General features: G+C 35.1%; 1 pseudogene; it reads right to left on the minus strand.

Annotated features, from left to right (window-relative positions):
* Nucleotides 1-6,367: 6,367 nt before the first annotated feature.
* On the minus strand, nucleotides 6,368-9,431 carry Oip5-ps1 (Opa interacting protein 5, pseudogene 1; annotated as a pseudogene).
* Nucleotides 9,432-11,346: the final 1,915 nt, after the last annotated feature.

Genomic DNA, 11,346 nt, shown 5'->3' on the forward strand with positions numbered 1-11,346 from the left:
ACAAACAAGTACTATATATTGTTTATGTAGTTATTTCTTCTTGATGATAAGGCCAGAAGTATGTTTCATACTTTCTCCTTGGAGTTTGAAAATAATGGCATTACCTCACTATTTGCCACAGAAGCAACAACAATTATAAACTATAACTTACCATGAAGACACGAGTCTTCTGATTCCTTTCTCTTTATTCATGGCTAATAGTTGATGTCAGTAGCTTTCTTGATTGTAAGCATTATAACTAAGATAAGTTAAAAATCCCAGTCATTTAAATCCCCATTTCTAATTGCAGGGAAGTTGCATCCATGAAAACTCAACAATATGATTGCCTAAATAAGACTTGTATAATGATGACACCAGGGGGCATTACAAAAGATATCAGGGTAGTTGTTAAAGGCACCATTTATATATTAGCAGAAAAGCAGAGCTAATGGTTGCTGACGAAAGGAGAACTAGTTTTCTTAAAAAATGAATCCCCTTATAGGCTAGTCCTAAACAAATGTACTTATAAACACCACCAAAGAGACTCAGTAAGGTTCATATGTGTGTATAAAAATAATTAAAGAGACGTGGTAGTAAGTATAAGAGAAAGAAAGAAGGTAGTAGGTAGATGAGGAAGTGGAAGAGGTGGAAATTAGATAATTATTCTACATTCATGTATGTTATTCCCCAAATCAACATTTTTTGGAACAACAACAATTTCTCTGCTTCTTGAAATATTGTCATGCCTTTAATAGAATAAATGTGAAGCAGGTTCCTGTACTCCACTGATAAAGATGTTTCACCTCTAATTATTGCTTTCCACTTGATCTTATCTGTCAGTATTATAGCTCTATAAATTATTAACAATGTGTCTTCATGCAACATGATCTAATGGCCCATCAGAAAGAAACTCATATACATCTAAAATCTACTTTCACCCTTACGAACAGTCAAGGACATGCTGTTTATGTGTCTCATGCTACCTTCTCTAGTTATTTACTGATCTAGGATACGGAGATAATTACACACACACACACACACACACACACACACACACACACACACACACACACAAACACAAAATTCCCTTATTTCATCACCCCATTTTAATACCAGCATGATGTTCGCTCTTTGCTTATGTCATTCTATACTCAACCTCAATAAATATGGGGGATATTTTGCCTTTGCAATTTCCAGTATTATTCAATGTCATTCCTGTCTCTGACAGGTTAATACATAAACAAGAAAATATCCACATCATACTTTTTTCAAATAATCAATCCTTATTATGAATATCAGTTGTAGACTTCTTTTTTCAATCCAGTGATCAAGATGCCTATTTGTTGCAAAAAAATCATTATTTGTCAAAATTTGTTTGACCTTCTGCTTCCCAGTCATATTAATTCTAATAATTCTCACATGACAAATTGAAGATAAAATATTAAAATGGAAGACACATGGAAGATTACATAAATATTCTGAATCTATGAACTGCAAATGAAGAATTTATTCCCTCACGATAGTCTAGAGGGGAACAATGGGACGATCATCATCCTCTAAAGCTGAGGAGAAAATATAATCAGAATATGTGAAGAAAAAATACATTATTTCATGGGAACAAAGGAAAAAATCCTTAATTCATTTATTTGTTTTCCTTTCCAGTATCATGTGAGTATATAGGAAGGTTCTTTAAAGCTGAAATATTGCCATGATTTATGCTATGTAAGGCTCTCTTCTCTCTCTCTCTCTCTCTCTCTCTCTCTCTCTCTCTGTGTGTGTGTGTGTGTGTGTGTGTGTGTGTATGTGTGTGTGTTTGTATGTGGGCAATAATACAATAATGATCCTAGGTTTTAACAAATATTAAATATATAAACATATATATATAAATTTATATGTCAGTACACTTACTTCAATGAGAATATTGATATACATTAGCTCGATTTTAAATGGCTAAAATGTATAAAGCTTTAGCCACTTTTAGCAAGATACAGCTAAAGTCACTAATAAGTTGTACATGAATATTTGTCATGAATGCTCATTTACAGACATTTGAAGAGAAAGTAAAGAAATAGCTTATAAATATTAAGGAATCGGAAATTCCTTTTGAAAGTTGGCATACTATCCTTTTGGCCACCTGGTAAACATGTTGACACTAGAGAGTTGCTTAGTTTTTTACTTAAAGCAGAACACATCAATTCTTCAAGAGAATGCTAAGAACTGATGATGGATGTACTTTAATGAAAACAAGTAGTCTGACTTTGACTACATGAATAGTGAAGCCTTTTCTGATGTATTTTTATAGTAGGGCAGCAGGTTTCTGTAAATGCATAAACAAAGAAGTGAGTTATGACACAAAACATTAAACATTTTCTTAAAAAAATGCACAATGAAGGCTATTTGCTCAGTGTCCAGTGTTAATTTTGCACAGAGTACAAAGATCTTCATAAAGCGTGACAAACATATGTAAAATAGTCAAAAGTATTTACTATAAATCATTTCTTATAAACAAAATCATTTATTCATTTGGAAGATGAAATATAGATTTGTGAAGATTTATTTTTATAAAAGATAAAGATTTATCTTTCCCTTTATATATTACAAAGTATTACTAGCAAGTACCATTGCCAATGAAGTTAATCTGAACTAATAAGCTATTTTTTCCTTATTACATTAGAATTTTTGTGTGATTTACAGTTGAGAACAAATGTTCTCAAAAATTATTTGAGAATAATTCATGTGATATATGATCATGTTTGTATGCAGATGTATGTAGCCAATCCTAACAGTGCAGGGCTTAGGAGAGGCTGGGAGCTCTCCTTTAATATCACTCTGAACCTCATTTCTTTTAGACTAAGTTTCACTGTAGCTGGTGTCAACCATTTATATAGGAGGTCAAATATCCACACCCCAGTACCGCGATTTTAGGCCTACAAAGTTTCACTTGGCTTTTTAACTTGAACTGGGGATCTGAACTCTGGTCCTTTTGCTTTCATAGTCATGGTTTCAGCTCTGTGGATTTAAACTTCTTAACAGATAAGGGGGATGCAATCAGAAGTAAACATTTTCCATGCTTCTTGTAGCTGACTAAAAGACTCTGCCCTAACTATTATTTACATATAGCCTACTTAAGTAGAACAAATGATAGCAGAATCATTGTTTGTATTTCACAAAAATGGCTCATAAAGGGTTATGTTAATGGACATATCATGCTATCATTAAAATGCTTTCCCCATAATGATTATCAAAAGCTTAGCTGAAAGTTAACATGAAATAAAATTTAAAACATTTAACTATTAGTTTTCAGGAGACCATGGTGATTCATGGAACTCAGAAGACAGGCTGGAATGAGGAAGGTATTAAAATATGGAATAAACAACATTTTATATCTTATTTCCTTGACTTTTCTTAGTCTGATGGTTTACATGTCTTCTGTTAGTGACTATGAAGGCCACATCAGCACTCATTTTTGCAGTCTCCATCTATACCCTTGAACTTCATCATCATTTTGCATTCTTAACCTGGCCTATTATATTGAAAGATTTGTTATGTATCTATGTTTATCAGAAGAGTTTTCCCATTTACACTTGTCCAAATACATTGACTAGAAGTGGCACATAGAGTGCCTATAGTCTACATTGTGTTTGTTACAAACATGCACAAGTCAAAAATCTATGTCCTTCAGGAACGGACATATTCCTGAATATTCTAAGAAAGCCTCTCTCCTTCTTCTGCTACTTTTTCTACCTCCTCTTCCTCTTCTCCTCCTTCTGTTTCTTGTTCACATTACTAGTTACTCAAAGACTATTTTACTGTATTCATTTACTGATTATATCTCCAAACAATTCAGTCTCTATTCTATATCTTCTTAATGATAATTGAATTAGCTACATTACTTACTGAGTTTTCTAAGTAGATTTACTTGTATGTTTATTTTCCAGTGAGTCAACAAATTATTTTGCTTTTAAATGGATTTGAGTTAATGAGAAAATAATAGGGTCACAAAATAAGCAAATAACCTTTTCTTATTAGATAAAGACCCTGGACCTCATGACACAATCTAGAAGCTTCAATTTTAGAAAATTTAGAAAATTAAACTAAAACTAATCCAAGAATGGAGTCATCATGTCCCACGTCCTGGACTGAGCATATTGGATTGGCAGAGACCATGGTATTGTTGACATTCTGTGTGTATTTTAAATGGTGATTTAGTTTCAGCAAATCACCATCTCATCATGTTGTCTTATGTTGATTTATAGAGTAATTCATGAATATTTCAATCTTGTTTATATTTAATTAGTAACTTTTAGACTTTATAGTAGTATAAATAATATAATAGGGGTTATATTACTGGCTTCATGCTTGTGTATACTTAATTAACTTTGTGACAAACAATTTGTCAAAGTTGAAATACTGCTACATATTTTTTTCTCATAAAGGCTACACGTGTTCAATACACTGGATTATGTTTTGAGCAATCAGTTTTGTTGTTGTTGTTGTTATTTTAGAGATTTGTTCCTGTTGATTTAAACTCTTATTTTAAAATCTAAGGGTATCATACTTAATAGAATGAAAGTTAGCATTTCAATTTAGAACTGTGACTGTTGAATTGCATTTAGCGCCATCATATTAGCAGCAGTTAGAAGGACAAATGAGTGTACACCAATATTTTAAAATATCTTTTCATTTTTCTGAGATTTAGAAGTTGCTATATGATGTCTACTTTGAAAGGTCTTATAATTATTACTGCAAATTCTCACTAAGATTGGTTTTTGTCATTGCATTTCAGATCATAGCACACGCTAACTCATTCGAAATATCCATAATATTTTTATGAATGAATAGATCAGAAAAAGAAAAATATTAACTAATTTTTTGATCCACATTTCCACTCTTTCTGTTTGTGACTGCCTTGTGTTCTTGAGGCAAAACATCCCAAATTCTGGCTCTTGTCTGTTTGCATTCTGGGATTCTTACTCAAAAGCAGGCTCTTCTGGTTGATGCCTGGTTGTCACGTTGTACTTTAGACTCCTTGCCATGTTCATATGAAAAATTTTCTAGCAGTGCATTGGAGTATCTTAACATATATGGTGTGAAATATCAAAAACATAGAATGCAATTTCATTATTATGTAATTAAGATGTTCGTGTGGCTTTAGATGAGGACAGTGCTAACAATGTACAGTGTGTGTAGTTAGAGAGCATGTCATTATATTTCACCTCTACAAAGCATATAAAAGCAAAATAAAAATTTATTAAGAATTTTAACCTTCTCACTTCAATTACATCATGGGAGTGAGTAAAGGATAAACAACAAAAAAAGAAGATGGTTCAGAAGAACCCTTTTTGTGTAAAATATGATAAAATAGACTAACCAGCATTATGCCTTTAGAGATGGCCACATTCTCTGAATCTGGACATTACTGTGTGAGGTGAACCTACACAGAGATCAATGGCACGTAAATGATTGTGAAGTCTTCACTTGGAAGCATAGTATAGCAATGTGTGTTACTAGAAAACTCATGTGTTACAAAAGTAACTAAATAGGCACTGGGAGAGGGTGCTGTTGTGTTGATATGGAGATAAAATCTCTGGGCAAGTCTTAACATTGTATCCTTTACTGTGTAGGAGAAGCCATCCTGATTTCTGTCCAATACCGCCACCTGCAGTTATGGTGGCTACTCAGCAGTCAGAATCCAAAAGAGTATTCTTTTTGTTTGTTTTTGTTTTGTTTTGTCAGTTTTTGTTTGTTTGTTTGTGTTTGTTTTTTATTGTGCAATGTATTCTATTTATTAACTTTTACTTATTACATATATGTTTGTTTTTGTTGTTTTCTTCCAGATGGGGTCTCTTTGTGTAGACCTGACTGTCCTAAAGCTTATTCTCTAGATCAGTCTTGCCTTGAATTGAGATATCCAGCCACCTCTGCCTCCAGAGTGTTGGGATTAAAGGCATGCACCACCACAATCCAATGTACATAAGGAAAAATGATTTTCAATGACATTCTTCTTTAATTCTGGCAGAGGAAGCAGATTCATGTGGATCTCTTTAACTTTAAAGCTACCCTGGACTACATAGAGAGTTCCAGGAAAGACAAAGATATACAGAGAGACCCTGTCTCAAAACAACCAACAAGTATTTATCAGTGTTCATATAACTGGCATGTAGACATATCATCAGTATTAATTACATCTCTTTATCCTGGCTAACTGTTCATTGTGGACACAAGGGACACTACATGCTAAGTGGTTACTAGTAGTAAAAATACATTTTCAGAGATATGCATTCTGGAAGAAATGTACTAAAATAAATTTAAAGTAATAGAGTCGCATGTTGCAGAATCTTTGATCATGCTGTGAACACCAAGATTGTGTTGTTTCCTTGTTTGTTTTCTAAGTTAGATTGATCTTTTCTGTCTGAATTCTCATCAGAGAGTTGAAACGAGTACGCATTAGTATTATCTTCTTTCAGCTCTGAAATCTTTTCTGGTAAAGGTACACTGTGAATATCAATCTCTGAAGTGTTTACTATGGCCTTTGTTTTTAACATCATTGTATCACAAGAAAGGTAGAAATGGCCACTCAAGCAGCCAGAGCAGCATATATAGAATATAAATGGAAACCAACAGGAGTCCCACAGGATTTACAAAATAAAATGTTGTATGTGCTGGCAATGAGAGAACCTTCTATGCCAACCAAAATGGCTCTAACAAAATGATGCTGTTTATGACTCTGGAGAATGTCAGGGTGCTTAGGGACCAAGACAGGATCCAGGAGAGGTGTACAGTGTTGCCAAGCACCACTAGGCAACAAACACAATGAAAACAGGGTACATCTCTCTGGCTCCAGCTATGCAGGTAGCCGCAGGTCAGCAGGTGACACTTCACTTCAGATCCAGAGGACCTGAGAGAGAAGAAACCTTCCACCTCCGGAGTGTCCTACTCAATGGAGGAAGAAAAAGGTGTATCACAAGAGTCAGGACAGGACTGGGCCTCAAAAATCCAGAGATGGTAGTGCAAACAAGTTGCATTTTTTTAATTTATTTATTTAGGAACTTTTTTATTAGTTTTTTATTGGATATTTTTTATTTACATTTCAAATGTTTTTCCCTTTCCTGGTTTCCTGTCTAATAAGCTCCCTATCCCCTCCCCCTTCCCCTTCTTCTATAAGGGTGTTCCCACTCCCAAACCATCCTCCGTTCCCACCTCCCCATCCCGATATTCTCATTAAAAGCTCAAGAAACAGGACTCAAACTACTTAGCTATTAAAAACAATGACCATGAAATTCACAGGCAAATGGATAGATCTAGAAAGTATTATCCTGAGTAAGTGAAGTGTGATGATTCAGTCACAAAAGAACACACACTTTGTATACTCAACTGATAAGTGGATATTTTGGCAAAGAGCTTGGTATACCCAGAATACAACTCAAGGACCACGGGAAGCTCAACGGAAGGAAGATCAAAGAGTGGATAGTTCTGTTCTACTTAGAACGAGGAACAAGATAATCAAGGGAAGTAGAGGGTGGGAGGGACGTGGGAGATAGAAAGTAAGGGCAGGGGAAAAAGAAGGGCAGAATCAGGTATGGGAAGAAATGGGAGAGAAGGTCAGAAAATTGAACAATGGTGTGTAGCAATGGGGGAAGGGAAACTGGATTTAGCAACCAGAAAGTCCCAGGTATCAAGAAAGCAAGAGCCTCCCAGGTCTCCACAGGAATGACATTAGCAGAAATACCCCACATAGGGAAAACCTATCGAGACCATTTCCATAGACTACACGTGGTTCCCTGGTTGAGGGATTGGGCCATCCACCCACCTCCAACATTTAAACATAGAATTGCTCCTGTCTAAAGGAAATACAGGGACAAAGAGTGGAGCAGAGAGTGAAGGAAAGTCCATGCAGAGACTGCTTTACCTGGGAATCCAGCCCATACATATAATAGCCACCAAACCCAGAAACTATTGCTAATGCTAAGAAGTGCTTGCTGACAGGAGCTGATACAGCTGTCTCCTGAGAGACTCTGCCAGATCCTGACCAATATAGATGTGGATGCTTGAAGCTAACCATCAGACTAATCTCAGGAACCCCATTGGGGGAGTTAGGGGAAGGACTGATGGAGCTGAAGAGGCCCTGTTTGGCATCAGTGGGAGGAGAGGACCTTGGTACTGTGAAAGCTCAATACCCCAGTGTAGAGGAATGCTAGGGTGGAGAAGTGGGAGTGGGTGGGTAGGGGAGTACCCTCATAGAAACAGGGTAAGGGAGGATGGGACAGGGTTTTTGCAGAGAGGGAAACAGAAAAGGGGATAATATTTAAAATATGAATAAATAAAGTATCAAGTTAAAAGAAACAGTGGTCAAAAGATCAATTAGCCTATGCAAGTTAGTTTGCTACAGAGAATAGAAACCCACGAGATGCAGCCTGCAAATTTAGACCTCCAAATTCCAAAGATAAGTCAGTCCCTAAATCTTAATGATTATAAGATATTAAAGTTATCCTTCCATCAAATCACCACAAGCAAAAGGAGGTGGAGGATACGTTTTTTTTAATGAAACTATAGGTTACATAAAAACAAATGCAGATAAAACCAGATACATTTATTTTTGCTCCCCAAGGCTTCCAACCTGAAAGAGGATTGTACTAGTGGAGCATAAACTTAGTACAAACCTCAGTGCAGATGTGCGATGGGTATTGGGAATTGGGCATTGTATCTATGCTAGCAATATAAGGAATTTCTGGAACATGCTTTATCATTTACGTTACTATGTACAGTTTAAAGGAGAAAGCAATAGTCAATTATAAATTAAGATATTGTCAAATGATTTGTTTATTATGAAAATCAAATAAGAAATGTAAAAACTTCCTTCAGCAAGAATTTCTCTTCTCTATCCCAAGCAAAGGCTGGTGTTCTTTGAATGGATTCAGTATTATTGTATTTCTCTGTCTGAGGGTATTCACTCTTCCTAATTCATTATGCTAATCCCGTGTCCTAATCGAAGCTCTGGGTAAGGCCAAACATTCTTTTCACAAGGGTCCTCTCAATAAGAATAATCATGAAATGTTAATCAACTCTAATTACTGTTAAACCTACTTCAATAATCACATGTTAAAAGTTTAATGCTATAGTACAGAGCCAGTCAGCTATTTTTAGCACTGTCACCTGCCAGATATTCACTATGGACACTATACTGAACATCTGGATTGCCACATAAATGCTCATTTTCACCCTTGGTCAGTGAAGAAGAAACGTGTATTATTATTTCTTCTTACATTTTCATTCATAACTAATGTACAAAGTTAAGTTTTATTTTCTTGCAAACTTGAAGTTCATGTATCTTCAGTAATGTAAAGAGTTTCATTACACACTCTGTCAAGGGAACCCTTGACAAAGCCTTTTTAAGTTACCTGAAGCAACATTATGCCAGCTGCCTTCAGCATTCCAGTTTTATCTTCTGTCATGTTTGTTTATTTATCTGGACAACAAAAGCTGTTCCTTAGCCTTTAGTGGCTATCTTTTAATTAGTGTTTGCGGGGGTTGGGGATTTAGCTCAGTGGTAGAGCGCTTGCCTAGCAAGCGCAAGGCCCTGGGTTCGGTCCCCAGCTCCGGAAAAAAGAAAAAAGAAAAAAGAAAAAAAAATTCTAATTAGTGTTTGCGAGAAACAAAACCATGGAGATATTCTTTGCCATTCTTATTTTGACAGCTTCTCTATTTTCTCCTTTACTTACAAAAGACATAGAGGAGGATCATTGCGTTGGGTTGTATGACTATCTGAAGAAACGTCAGCGTTGTGTTTCCACAATAGCTGTCAGAGATTGAATAATTTCCCGTTCAAATGGCCATTCACCAATAATGTACTCTGCTTATCAAAGAATTGCTGTTTGTAAAGTAAACTCTAAGATGACACTTGGTCTAGAAGCCTGTTACCATCATAATATCATCCATTGCATATTGACTTTACACTGTAAATGTTATAAGACAAAGAAATTTTCTGTTATAGAGTTTTAGGCAATGAGAAATGGCAAATATATTTTTTTCAGCAAAATTAGTGAAGGGATTTTATAGCTATTGCTAATTTTCCTGCTTTTCTATTTTGACAGAATCCTGTTGGCTTTAAGCACATGTGTGGTGCTTATCACAAGAATGACAGCTCAGATGATTTTGAATATTATTTTCTTTTCCTTCTTCCTCTGTCTCTGTGTGTTTCTCTCTCTTTCTCCATCTATCTCTGTGTCTCTGTGTCTCTGTGTCTCTGTCTCTCTGTGTCTCTGTCTCTCTCTGTGACTGTCTCTCTGTGTCTGTATCTTTGTGTCTGTCTGTCTCTCTCTCTCTCTCTCTCTCTCTCTCTATCTCTATCTCTATCTCTATCTCTATCTCTCTCTCTCCGATAGTTCCTCAAACTATACTCAGGGCTTACCAGCAACCTACTAAGTATCTGAAGGTTAGGGACATACCTTGGGCAAAATGCTGATACAGAACTATTAACATTTCTGTACAAAAATGAGGTGACATTCATTGTATTGAAAGGAAATATATTATTCTCTAATGATTAAAATCCACAGAGAAATTACAGTATTTGAAAAGTATCCATTTCTTCTTTTCACATTACATAACTGATGAGAAATATGTGCTTCGTTAAAATGAAATTGAAATGCAAAATGCTTTTATTTGTGTCAAAAATTTACAAATATAATAGAAAACTATTAATATTTTAAATATATAGCACATGTCCTCACTCACAAATACAAAGTTTTAGGTTTAAGTATCATAAAATGAAAAGCTGGGAAAGTTTGATATCAAGAATATATACTCAACACCCATATTCATTGGATCACGTCTGTAAGCATGTAAGTTAATGGGGAGGTTCAGTGCTCCTGTCTCAGTTTTTCAAAAACCAAGAAGACATCCACCACCCCTTTTTGTGGATTTTGGTACTTGAATTTAAGTTAAACATTATATTAGCTTATTGTTATAAGATTTAAATAACTTTTCTATTCTCTCTATGTGCTTTTATACAGCCATAACATTACTTGAGTTACATCTTCTTAGCAAGAACATAAAATAGAGATTTGCTTTCAACATTCACCATAATTTCCAGATATTGTCGGGCTATAACAAATATAAGAGTGTACATGCTAGTATATTTATGTGAAAATGGATACAGTTATAGAGGATAACAAAAAACTCAATTTGCTTCTATATAAAAAAATCTTCTAAAGGAGATATTTTTATAGTTGAGAAAATGACTGAGCAAAGGTTTTCTAAAGCAAATGAACGATTTGGGGTAGAATAGCAGAGATCTATTTTTCCTTCATTTCTTATTTCTTCCATTTCCCCTTTCTTACATTGTATCATCATTTTGGTCTGTCTGTCTTT

The sequence above is a fragment of the Rattus norvegicus genome, chromosome 2, assembly GCF_021556685.1.
Source record: "Rattus norvegicus strain SHRSP/BbbUtx chromosome 2, alternate assembly SHRSP_T2T, whole genome shotgun sequence".
Classification (NCBI taxonomy): domain Eukaryota; kingdom Metazoa; phylum Chordata; class Mammalia; order Rodentia; family Muridae; genus Rattus; species Rattus norvegicus.